Here is a 14,151-nt window from a genome sequence, read left to right as displayed (position 1 = left end):
GCTTTCAATTTCAAAGTTCAGTTTCTTCTCTCCCTGCTTAAACCAATCTTCACCTTTTAATAGGTAATTATTTTTCTAATCGCTTCTTAAAACTTTTTTCAAGACTGTGAGACACTAAGCTCTAAGTTATACATTACTGTGGCATTTAAAACAAACTGAGTGCATTGTAAACTGCAAAATGCACTCAGTTGGTAAAAGTATCTTAGAATAAGGAAAAGAAGCAAGGAGGCTATACCTCAAAGTATTAGAAAACTTTTGTAACTTACAAATTTATAAAAATCACAGGGGAATTGGCTGAGAAGAATTCTTTTAAGGAAAAAAATGAGCGAAGTAGTATTGACTGTGATTGTTTTAATGGGATATACAGTGTTGTACTATTTTCTGCCATTGGCATTAAACCTCACTTCACAAAATAGAATATTCTCCCATTTTCTTTCTTTATAACCTGTCACCTACATGGAACATACTTTTCTATATTTAAGAGAAAAACATAAAACTAAGCTCTTAGAATCTCAACTATTCATATATTTTTTCATGTGAATATAACTGCTTCAAAAAACATTCTTGTGTGGCAAAAAACAGAAAAAGTTTGTTAGAAAACAAGAATAAACAATATGCTATATTTTACGATATAGCTATCAGGCATGAAAAGAAAGACAATGGGTCCAGCCCTGTGATACCTTACCAAAACACTTTTAGCAATGCTAATTTCAATGTTGCAGACACAAATAGAATAATAAAAATGCATGTGGCTAAGCAGTTGAAGTTGTAACTGTGATATTTTAAGGATGATTCCAAGAGGATTCAATTCAAATCAGAAAAATCAATTGATGTTTCATGAAACTGACTAAATCTATAATAAAAGCTTCCTTCAATTTCAATATTTTAAAATTAATTTACAAGCTGTTTAAAAGACTTGTTTAATTATTAATAGAAACATTTTATCTCATAGATTTTTGTAAGTTGCACTTGATATTATCTACCAATGATTCAATATAGAAGGTAAAATATAGAACATGGCTGAGCCAATACTGCAAAGATCCTAATTAGTACCACGCTATAGAAAAACAATGAAGTGATTTTGTCACCAATTACTGACAATTAGCCTAAGCACAACAGTTAATTTCATGGAAATAAAACCACTGTAAAATGAGAGGAACAAAACCTATCATAATTAATAGCATTTGCCTACATTCCTCTACTGGTTATTTAATTCAGGAACCATAAAAGTTTGAAACAACTTGAACGGTTAAACACGTAAACAAAATTCAAGAGCCTGTAAGTCCGGATTTTTAAGCATCTGTGGAAATGTAATTTAGCAATAGAATTAATTATGGTTGTCAAATTTTTAACCCCTAAACCTTAATATATTATACTTCCAGAATGTGCATTTGTTAAACAATAAAACCTAGTATATTAAATTACAGAGAAACATCTTGCTATAGCTTGTCATTATCCTGTTGTAATGCATCTAGATATAGTGAACTGCCAATAATTGTAGAAATATCACGATGTTAAAAGTCCCTAGTCTCCCTTGCACGTTGTCTCATTCAAACTTTTCTCTCCACTTGCTTCTTTTTCAAATGTAGCTCTGCCGTCTGTGCTCAGGAGCTTGGGGTAAGGCTGTGCTTGTGCCCCTATGTCAACTTCATCTCATGCGTTAACCCTGCCCCAAGTTTCAGAGTGGCAGTGTCACAAGGCATCATGAAGTCAAGTCAAGCTTTAAAATGTTGTTCTGGCTTCTCAAAAGCTGGAAAGGATTCATTTTGCAATGTACCTACCCATCAACGAAGTAAAAACAATTCAAGGCCAGGGACTTCTAAAGCTAAACTTCAGAAAATGCACCCTTGCAAATATTTTTCTAGTTTCAACAAGTTCTGAAAACAAAACTTTAAAACCTAACACAACATCACTATAGACTATTGCCTAATAAAGAGCCACATCGATTTTAAAACTTTAGGTACACAAATGAAAACATTTTAGACTTTTTTGGCCATGCAGAGATAAGATCCTCTCTGGGGAGATGACTAGAAACTGCTCGGTCTTTTGTGCAGACTCCTGGAATGTGCTTGCTTTTCATTTCTTTCTTTGTGTCTGGCACACTGGCCTCACAGGCAGTGTCTTAAGCCAGGCAGGGTCAGGGCAAACAGAGAACAGCATTCATGGACAGATCAAGTTTATGTGAGAATCTGCTCCTCCGCTGCCCTCAATCTCCATATGAATTGTTAATAAAATCTTAGCCTGAAAGCTCATCACCCCAACAGTGGGGAAGTCATGCAGAGAATCCTCTAGTTCAGAAAAACAAGATTTCTTTATCTTTTTCATCCTTCGCCAGCATTCGTGGGAATTCTGCCATGTAACCTCTTCCTGAACCGCCCCCAGTCCGCCACCTCTCTGCACAACTCTCTTGGTCGCACCTGATCATCGGGGAAGGCGGGGAACTAAAAGACAAAAGAAACATTCTGACACCCACAGCAAATCTACCACAACATCAACTTTGCCTCTGCAGTAATTTGCTGCTGTAAAACCTTCAGGCAAAAGCAAATATCAATGCTTAATTTTTTCTAGTTTGTGTCAAACAGCTAGAAAGACTTTTCCATAGCTTTATGACACCACATGAACGAGAGAGCCACAGATATAAGAAAAGGTCACATAGAAAGCGAACAGAGTCATACCCTAATTAACTTGATAGCTCCATGCAAATACTGGACAGGAACAAGACTCTCGATGTATGTTTCAGGCAATCTTGCGTGTATCTTCTAACCTTGCTACAGGCTAGCTGGGCCTCTTGTTTCCTCTGCTTTTGCTCCTTGCAAACTGTTTTAATATCGAACGCTTTTCAGAGGGATAGGCTGATGAACGAAAACATGAATTTCCTGCCTGCCCTTTAAGGTGGGTTAAAGGGGATGCTAGCAATCAATTACAGAACAAAAGAACAAAAAAAAAAAAAAATGACTTAAGACCTAAGAAGTGAATGTGTTACATTCTTTCCAGTCTATTTTTTTTAAACCTGAGTGCTTCATTTTTATTTAACCTTATCAGGAATAGTAAACAATATGTATTTCCTGTAAAAACTGAAAGAAATTTATCCAGTAGCTCCTGAAGTACATCTACTATTTTCTGCTCAAAAAGTCTTTAATGCACTTAATTTCCATTTCAACTTGAAAATGATTTTACAAGGAATAAAAAAGTTTAACATTTCGTTCAAATTTGTGCTTCAGATTTTCAAATTGCTATAACATACGCAGGTCCATTTCAGAATAAAAAGTTATATTTTCCACTCTAATTAACATCTTGACCCTCTTAAGTCTTTGTTTCCTCATTTTATTTTGGTCGGTAAAGCAATATTAACTTCTAAACTCTTTGCACATAAATTGTACCAAGATACTTTTCATTAAACTTTTCTTTCCTGTACCTGCATATGTCAAAAAAGTTGACTATCATTTAAAAACAAATATTCCTAAACTATACATAAATAAATGTAATTTGACTAAATATGCAAATTTTATCACCATATATCTAGAAATTCTATTAGGTAATATTTAAGATAAATTTACATGAACACACACCCAGACCCCGCCTCCCACTTAGAGTTTCTTAAAAACAAGCAAAGTAAAAGGAACACAAGATGCTCCTTAACCACTCACACCATAAAGTCATAGAAATGTATTATCTCACTCAATTTATCTGAAACATAGTTATTATCATAAACAGCACATTCATTTACTCAATATCCATAGGTATCACTTTAGTATGTGAAACATAGAAATCAGTAGCTCAAAGAATTCTCTTACATAAAATTTAAGTCACACAGAAGTTTAATAAAATTTCAAAACAAAAGTAAATTTAGTTTTATATTAAATATCCCAGTGCCTCACAGAATTCTACTTAGGTATTATGACTTTAGAAATTCATTAAAGACACAATGAAACTACAAATACAAAATAAAATTCAATTTTATTCTTCAGCATAATTATGCTGAAGAATTATGCTCATTAATTATTAGCTAACTTTATAGCAATGAGTTTAATAGTTAAACAGGACTTTGTGAAATTCAATAATTTTTATTCATAAGACTGTGTGTTACTGAATTATATCATCTCAAAACTTTATTGTGTTGATCTATTTCCATTAATTGCCAAAGGCATAGTAATATTTTAGTACAGAATTTGAATTACCAAACCTCAATTTCTATTGTGATGGGTATTTTCCGAGAAGCAGGAATTAATGTTTGGTCAATTCTCTTTAAGAGTTTGATTTTCAAAATATGTGTTTTCAAAATATTACTGCAGTTCTAGAGTAGGGCACCTCATTCTTTTTCTAAGGTATTTGTCCCATTAATTAGGGTTCTGCACTCTGTAATATGGTGAAGGAAGAGGCAAAATTGAACATGCTTGAGGCTTTACTCTGAGGCTTGGAAGGTGAGAGCTAATAGTACTTTGTTGTTGTTTTTTTTAACGTCTTTATTGGAGTATAATTGCTTTACAATGGGGTGTTAGTTTCTGCTTTATAACAAAGTGAATCAGTTATACATATACACATGTCCCCATATGTCTTCCCTCTTGCATCTCCCTCCCTCCCACCCTCCCTATCCCATCCCTCTAGGTGGTCACAAAGCACAGAGCTGATCTTCCCTGTGCTATGTGGCTGCTTCCCACTAGCTATCTATTTTACATTTGGTAGTGTATATGTGTCCATGCCACTCTCTCACTTTGTCACAGCCTACCCTTCCCCCTCCCTGTGTCCTCAAGTCCATTCTCTAGTAGGTCTGTGTCTTTATTCCCATCTTGCCCCTAGGTTCTTCAGAACTTTTTTTTTTTTTATTCCATATATGTGTGTTAGCATACAGTATTTGTTTTTCTCTTTCTGACTTACTTCACTCTGTATGACATATTCTATGTCCATCCACCTTATCTCTGCCTGGAAACCCTATGAGCCACAGAGAGAGGACTCATTCCCGAGAAACAGCCTGGAAGTGATAAAGAGATGAAGAAATTGAGAAGGCTAAGCTGGACATGTGTATTTACGTTCAGAACATAGATATCAATGTGGTTCCATGGTATGAGGTTTAACAAGGCTTTTAGACAGTCTCCAGATAAATTCAGAGACATGTTGAGGCTTCCCAATTGTTATGGACTGAATGCTTGTGCTCCTCCAAAATTCACACATTAAAGCCCTAACCCCCAGTGTGGCTGTAATAGGAGATAGGGCCTCTAAGGAAGTAATTAAGGTTAAATGAGGTCACAAAGGTAGGGCCATGATTTGTTAGGGTTAGTGCCCTTTTTTTTTCAATTGAAGTATAGTTGATTTACAATGCTGTGCTAGTTTCAGGTGTACAGCAAAGTGATTCAGATATATATAGATAGATAGATAGATATAGATATATATATAGATATATAGAGATTTAGAGATATATAGAGAGATATATAGATATATTCTTTTCCAGATTCCTTTTCATTATAGGTCTCTACAAGATATTGAATATAGTACCCTGTACTACATAGTAGGTCCTTGTTGTTTATCTATTTTATATATGGTAGTGTGCATATGCTAATTCTAATTTACCCCTCCCCCTCCTTTCACCTTTGGTAACCATAGACTCACAGACATAGGATTAGTGTTCTCTTAAGAAAAGACACCAGAGAGGGTGCTCACTCTCTCTCTCTCTCTCTCTATCCCTATACACACACACAGTGAAGAAAGGCCAAGTAAGGACATAGGAAGAAAGCAGAGGTCTGTAAGCCAGGAAGAGTCCTCACCAGAAACCGAATTTACCATCACTTTGATCATGGACTTCCAGCCTCCAGAACTGTGAAAAAATAAATGTCTTGTTACTTAAGCCACCCAGTCTGTGGTATTCTGTTATAGCAGCCCAGGCATATTAGTATACATATTAAATCCAACAACAAAAATAGCAAACTGGAATAAATCCAGAGCTGCGTTCTCTGTTTTACCTGTATCTCTTCCTTTCTTGTAGAGCTAGATGAGGTGGACAAGAATCTCAGTCTGAATCCCTGCTTCTATTATAAGGTGTTAAGCCTACCACCCATCTGCTGGACAGTTTGTAAATCTGTCATTAACCAACATCATTGATTATATACCTGAACTAAAGAGTATTAAGTTTAATATCTCATAGAGTCATTTTCCTTCCAAGTAAAAAAAAAAAAGTCTATAGTACAAAGAAAAAAAATCTAAAGTGTAATGAGGAAGAGCATGGATTTTAGAGAAAGGTCTGGGTACACAAATGAGCTTTAGCTACCTACTTGTTCTTTGCCCTTATGTGTCACTTGGCCTGTCCAAGCCTCAGCTTTCTGAGCTGCAAAATAGGAGTAACATCGTTGACATCAAAAGGTTGTCAACTGAAGTTGCTGCCAGTAATGTGACACAAATCTTCATTATGATTATGATCATCATCACTATCATGACACTTTTCTAGTCTCCCTAAATTTTTTTTCAGTTCAATAAAGGTACCAGAATTCTACATTTAGATTTTTTCCTTCATTCCTCCTTCCTTCCTTTTGTGAGAACTTTTAAACTCTATTCTCTCTGCAAATTTCAATTCTACAATACACTGTTATCTAAAATCACCATGTTTTACATTAGATCCTCAGATCTCTTTCATTTATAGCCAAAAGTTTGTACCCTTTTGCCAACCTCTTCTTATTTACCCCACCCCACAGCCCGTGGCAACCACTTTTTATTTTGACTATTGTGAATAATGATGCAATGAACATGGGAGAGCAGGTATCTCTTCAATATCCTGTGTTCATTTTCTTTGGATACATACCCAGAACTGGGATTGCTGGATCATATGGTAGTCTTATTTTTAATTTTTTGAGTAACCTTTATATTGTGTTCCATAGTGGTTCCACCAATTTACATTCCCTAGTATTCACATAATCCTAATTCTTAGAATCACCTTCACATAAATGATTTTTTAACAAACTTCTGAAAATTTCTTCAGAGTTCAGTATGAGAAAGGACAGTATCTCATCCTGATGCTAGGATGTTTCTGAGGACTCTGTTATATGATATTTTAAGAGTGACAGGCATGAGTCCTCTACTCACAACACAAGAGGTTTGTGTGTTATCACACTTTGTTTTCACACTGGCTTCAGGCAGCTAAATGACTTAATGACTTTTGTAACTTTTGTAACTGCCACACTCTCACTTTTATTTCCTTTACCCAGTCTTTCCCTTTTTCATTTCTCTCTGTACTTCCTTCTCAGGAAGGTTCAGATTTGGGTTGATACACACATATTTAGAAAAATGGATTTAGAACGTCAAAGGCAGTTAAAATCATGGGACTCTGGGATCAAATTGTGGGATTCCCAGAAAGCATGGCCACTTATTAGCTGTGTGATCTTGGGCAAGTTGTTAGACCTTCTTCTTAGTTTCTTCATTGGTAAAATAGGTGTAATCTCAAAGGAGTAGGGTGAGAATTAAATAATTTACCACATATTTTCCAGAAGAGTGCTTGAAAAATGTTAGGTATTCAATACCTGTTAGTTGCTATAAATATTGTGTATAGGTACTGTGCATATGAAAAAAGCCAAATCAAACAAAACAGGGAAATCTTGATTGATAATAATAGATATAATGAAATACAAGAATATAAGGTTTGTCCTGAAATATATTAAAATGTAATTGGTGAAATAAATCCACTTATTAAAGAACTTTTTAAAGACAAATAGGGAAGACCTTTGACAAATTAATACATGATTGGTTTATAAATGAAATATACAGATGCTAAAAATGGACCAAAATGACTAAAACTGTGCCTACTCAGTATAAGTACATTTCCAAAATTGTAGAACATTATGTAATATATATCCTTGCCATAGTTCTATAAGAAAGTATTGTCTCTAAATTGTAACATTAATGCTGCTAATTTGATTTTACTCAACAATCGATCACTTTTCAGATATAAATGCATCTACCAATAAATTCAAAGTATTAGCTTAGCTTTATGTAATATCAAAAATTACATGCTGGTTAAAACCCAATAGCAGGTAAGAAATAGTTAAAACACAATGGTTTCCCCAAAACTTCAAAACAAATTTTTCACAAGAATATTTTTCTTGGTTTGAAAAAAACTCTCAAATTATTTTAGAAATATTTTGAATATGGCAGTTTCCAATACATATTTGCCAAGGATGCTCCTCCTCTATTTTTTTTTTTTATAAATTTATTTATTTTATTTATTTATTTTTGACTGCATTGGGCCTTCGTCGCTGCACATGGGCTTTCTCTAGTTGCAGCCAGTGGGGGCTACTCTTCATTGTGGTGCGCGAGCTTCGCATTGCGGTGGCTTCTCCTGTTGCGGAGCACGGGCTCTAGGTGCTCAGGCTTCAGGAGTTGTGGCACGTGGTCTCAGTAGTTGTGGCTCACGGGCTTAGTTGCTCCAGGGCATGCGGGATCTTCCTGGACCAGGGCTTGAACCCATGTCCCCTGCATTGGCAGGAGGATTCTTAACCACTGCGCCACCAGGGAAGCCCTCTCCTCTATTTTTGTTGCTTATTCAGCTTCATTTAACTCTGGAGAGGCTTGCTCCCCAAAAGTCCCAAGGCCTTTGGACCGTGTGTGCTGTGTCAAAAATAAATGAGAATTAGGTCACAACAGGCTCAAATGCAGAGTCCAGGCAGCTCCACGGGCATACCTTGGAGATATGCCAGATATGTGGTGGCCAGCTCAGACCACCACAATAAAGCAAATACTACAATAAAGGCAGTCACAATTTTTTTGCTTTCCTGGTGCATATAAAAGTTATATTTGCACTATACTGTAGTCTATTAAGTGTACAATAGCCTGTGTGCAGCAACGAAGGACACAACACAGCCAAAAATAAATAAATAAAATAAAATAATTTTTAAAAATCACTGATCACAGATCACCGTACAAAAAAAATAATAATAGAAAGTTTGAAATAATGCAAGAATTACCAAAATGTGAGATGGAGACATGCAAATGCTGTTGGAAAAAAGGTGCTGGTAGACTTAACTCCATACAGGGTTACCACAAATCTTCAATTTGTAAAAAATACAAATATCTTTGAAGCACAATAAAACAAAGCACAATAGAACGAGGTATGCCTATATTTGATTATATGTTTGGCAAAACATAATCTCCTACACTTAATTCTCATAACTACAGTTCAAAAGTAAACTCTAAATATAGAGCATTCTGAAAGAACTTCTGTAGCCAAATTTAAGGCAAAATCCTTAGATTATGGGAGGGAAAAAGCATGATTTATAGAAATTGAATACATTTATTTCACAGAAAGGGTAGTATAAATTATGCCTAACTTACTAAGAATAATTTAGCAAGTGGAAACATAACTATCATCATTACCAAAATAATCCTAGTTAACACTGAGCACCTATGTTATTCTGGGAATGGTTGTTGTGTGACACAATATTTAATTAAGTTTTTAACTGTTGCTTCTCACATGCATATTGTGTGCTTGGTAAATTAATTACATCCAGGAAAAGAGAATAAGACATGATAAGATCTTTGCCTCAGATCATTAGAGAGCTATATGATTTTCTCCATATTTAGAAGATGTTAAAAGTGAGGACTGTAGTGGTTAAATGCTTTGTCAAACATCACATAGCAAGTAAGAGGTAGAGATGGGATATTCATCCATGGTGCCTGACCCCAAAGTCCACCTTTTCATACACCTGATAGAGCAGAATGATGAGCATTATCAATTCAAACTCCTTTGCTTTCCTATATGAAGATCTCGGTCATTTATTCATTTTCTTTCTGTGTTCTCTCCCTTTGTGCACGTGGGCGCACGTGCGTGGATGCGTGTGCGTCGGTGGTGGTGGTGGTGGTGGTGATGGTGGTAGTGATGGTAATGAGGATAGTTTCCCTGTATTTTCTTTGACAAAGTTTGGGAATTTGGTAAGGGTGGAAAATTAAAGAAAAATCCTTTGCTCTATTTAAAGCATAATGATTCCTATGCCTACTCTTACAGATTTCCTGGTTTCTTTCACATGGTTCCTTAAGACCATGAGTCTTAAGAAATAGTGGGATTTTTATAAAATGAAGGGCAAAGACCCTTTAACAAGAAGGAAACAACAAATTAACTATCAATATATTTTTTTCTCTTTAGGCATATGATATTTTTGTTCAAGGAAACGTTTCATTTTGATTACAATACTTTCAAACAATCTTGCTAAGAACTTTTCCAAAATGCCTTTTAATATGAAGCATTTATTGGTGTTACAGAACACACCTAAATATTACCCTGCATTTAAGGATCTCAATAGTAGGGTCACTAGCAGTGATGATGCACCCTGGTAGCAGAGCATAGTAGGGAAAAGATCACAGTGTGGCTCTAGGTTTCTTACAAATATGAAGAGCCATAGCTTACAAGTTCTTTGGAGTTAGAATTGATGTTTTTCCCTAAAACATTTAAATATAAAAATTTTACCATCATAATCTGTGACATAACTGAAATTTGTTGCAATGTGAGATTCAGGCTCAATGTTGTACATGTGGAAATGTGCTTCCTAAGAGTTTTGTAGAACAACATCCTGGAAGGTCACCACTTGGAAAAATAATAAGATAAAATCTGTACACACAAGATGAGCTAAGAGCCATGTGATTCAGCAAATACAGTCTTCATAGGGATAGCCAATGATCTATCAGTTTGATTAACACTCATTCCTTTTCTTCTTTCCTCCTGATGCTCCTTATTTTCTAATATTTGGAAACATGTGCATTTCCTTCAAATTTAGTATTTTATCCTGTGCTTTCTAACAGTTGTTTGTAAAATATTTGTTGTTCTACTTGTACTGTGGCAGACATATATTCTAATTTACTTAATTTCATTGCTTATGTAATTTTTACACTTTTTTTTATCATATTTACTCAAAGCAGGTACATTCATATACATTATATATTACTACCTACTTTTCTGTAACCACTAATTATGACATAATATTGCTGTTTGGCTTTATAGCTATATTTACCAGTTATTTAGCATGTTTTGTTACTGGTTTCATAACAATATTTACTGATTCCAGCATTTTTAAAGCTTCAGGGTAGGTAGAATATTATCACATTTCCAGAATTTATAAATCCCTAATGGATTAAATTATACAATTTATTGTATTCCACAAAGAGTCACTTCACCACCACCAATAAACCATTAAACCACTTGAAGATCACATTCCATACATGATCTTTAAAAACAAAAATCCCATATAACATTGATATAGATCAAATACACCAGAATTTCTTATTTTCAGGCATTTAAAATAATTTTTAAATGTGCCTTCTTAGTAGATATTTCTCTACTCTTAGTGTGATCCTCAGCACTGAGTTCTCACAAACCACCAAAAACCAACTGGAATACTTCTCTTTGCCACCATATTTTAAACTTGTATGTATAAAAAGTCACTTATTGCTATCAACTTGTGTGTTTAATACAGTAGCCACTAGTCACATATGGCTACTGAACATGTAAAACACTAATTCTAGGTACATATTGCTTTTTAGAAAAGTTAATCGAAGAGTCTCAAAAAATAAATCACTGTTCCCTTTTGCTTTGCCTCTGTTAGTAGCAGTGATTCTAAATATTTTTGGCTTATAGACTCCTTTGAGAAAAAAAGTGTTTATGAATATGCACAGAATGTTGTACACAATGTTTGGGTTCCAGAGACCTTCTGCAGCCAAAGAGTGTATCAAGTTAAGAACTACTATGATAAAAGTTATTTTGCTTATCGGATAGAACTTTAGCACACCATTCTGTATGAAAGCCTGGACAAAGAAAGCCAAGACAGCAGGCCAAGGACCAGACTTCAGGTAGAAGTTCCAAGTTGGGTAACCGAGAGTTTCATGCAGAGTGTTTCAATTAGACGCCATGAGATTGGGTTGATGCAAGAGCAACAGGAGCCCAAGATATTGCATAAGGACTGGACATTGACAGTGGGAGGCTTCAGACACAATGAAAGTCCAAAATTTAATCATGAAGTTTCAAGTGATAAGAATTTTTATAAAAGTTTTCTACTCAGGGATGAGAGGTTAAAGGAACTTGTTCTAGCCTCCCCTGGATAGAGCATAACAAGACTTTTAGTGCCCTGGCCAGAGTGGCTGTGTTCAGGTTTAGTCTACAGCACCTATGAGGAAACTCAGGGTGACTATACTGACACAGCAGAAATGAGGGGAGAAGCAGCTGAAAATGTATTACCCAGAAAAACAGCTGTGTATGGCAGCGGTCCCCAACCTTTTTGGCACCAGGGACTGGTTTCGTGAAAGACAATTTTCACACAGACCGGGGAGGGGGATGGTTTCAGGATGATTCAAACTCATTACATTTATTGTGCACTTCATTTCTATTATTATCACATTGTAATATATAATGAAATAATTATACAACTCATCATAATGCAGAATCAGTGGGAGCCCTGAGCTTGTTTTCCTGCAATTATATGGTCCCATCTGGGGGTAATGAGAGACAGTGACACCTGAAGATTGTTGCTTATGTCCGGTTTACTCTGTAAGTTGTAGCTTAATTGTCACTTGCTACTCACTGACAGGGTTTTGGCATGAGTCTGCAAGCAATTGATTTATTATGGTCTCTGTGCAGTCAAACCTCTCTGCTAATGATAATCTGTATCTGCAGCCACTCCCCAGTGCTAGCATCACCGCCCCAGCTCCACCTCAGATCATCAGGCATTAGATTCTCATAAGGAGCATGCAACCTAGATCTCTCGCATGCGCAGTTCACAGTAGAGTTCCCGCTCCTATGAGAATCTAATGCCGCCGCTGATCTGACAGGAGGCGGAGCTCAGGCGGTAATGCGAGAGATGGGGAGCGGCTGTAAATACAGACGAACATTTGCTCGCTTGCACGTCACTCACCTCCTGCTGTGAGGCCCGGTTCCTAACAGGCCATGGACCACTATGGGTCCGTGGCCCGGGGGTTGGGGACTCCTGGTGTATGGAGTTCAGAATTGATCACATTATCCAAAACAGCTAAACCTGGTGATTGCAGTGTCTCAAGATCCCAAGTGATTATCTCAACTCCACACTCCTGTTACCTAACACCTTCAGAATATAATTAAACTCTAAAACAATCACGGTTTATTTAGCAGTATAGCTATATGTTAAGTGTACAGAATCTGGAGTTGACTTGCCTGTGTTCATATTACAATTCAATCAACAATTAGCTTTTGTGACTCTAGACCTTATCTTCTGGACTCTATTTACAAATTTGTAAAATAGGATTGAAAATAATTCCCAACCCCTAGAGAAGTTGTAAGGTTAAATGAGAATATGTGTAAAGCCATTAGAGTAATGCCTGACACACAGTGTATGTTCGTTCATCAGTCTTGTATATTACATTTTGCTCAGTGGATTAATTTCATTCTAAGTCTTTGACATGGTTAAATTATGCAGAAACTCTCAATTTTCAGATATTTTGCACGTGCTAACTAATGCATTGTTATACTCTCATGAGTTTGGGGGATCTGGCTGCTGAGGCACTTAATTCTTGGATGACAGAGGAGCTGAGATCACTAAATAATCATCCTACATTGATGACAGCTTCAACGTTCCATGTGTCATCTGGGTGATTCTTCATCATGAACAGACTACATATTCTGTAAAACTTCAAAATTTTAAAACATGTTTGAATGGGAAAACACACAAGAACATGAGAATACAGAGGCAATCTCATCATTCTAGGGTTACAGCTCATACTTGGCAACAGTTCCACGGTAGCCTCTTTGAGAGAATGCCACATTTTCACGAGAAATCTTAAAATTTTGTAACTAGAACACAGGCTCCACCATAAGAAAAAAAAAGAGCTTTCTGAAATGATCCCCATGACTCTCAATGTGCAATAAATTATAAAAATTATTCTTTTCCATGGAACCCCCAAATACAATAAGCTCTAAAGGGAATAAAGTCTATTGTTTTGGTAGCACTATGCTCTGCCATCATTATATTTTCCCTATCTTCATTTCCCAGCATGTGTATTATGGAGCATAAGTAGATTAGACAATTGGGTGCCCAGCTATAATGCATCCTGTGTTAAGCTCATTATCAATAAGCACTAATTGAATTTCATCAAATAATTATAATTCCAATTAGAGTAATGATAAAACACATTCTAAAGAAAAAAATGTTTGTTATATTC

At 35.8% G+C, this 14,151-nt stretch overlaps 1 long non-coding RNA gene across 1 annotated transcript in view; it reads right to left on the bottom strand.

Moving 5' to 3' along the window:
• Window positions 1-1,635: 1,635 nt before the first annotated feature.
• LOC141278496 (uncharacterized) overlaps window positions 1,636-14,151 on the bottom strand; it is an 83,628-nt gene continuing 71,112 nt past the window's right edge. The window contains exons 3-4 of the long non-coding RNA XR_012331257.1: window positions 5,760-5,809; window positions 1,636-2,441 (exon numbers count right to left, since the gene is read on the bottom strand). This is a non-coding gene — a long non-coding RNA (uncharacterized lncRNA). The remainder of the gene's footprint in view (window positions 2,442-5,759; window positions 5,810-14,151) is intronic.

Source organism: Tursiops truncatus, chromosome 4, assembly GCF_011762595.2.
Source record: "Tursiops truncatus isolate mTurTru1 chromosome 4, mTurTru1.mat.Y, whole genome shotgun sequence".
NCBI lineage: Eukaryota > Metazoa > Chordata > Mammalia > Artiodactyla > Delphinidae > Tursiops > Tursiops truncatus.
Note: the sequence above shows the minus strand (reverse complement) of the source record. Positions and strands in the feature narration are given on the sequence as shown.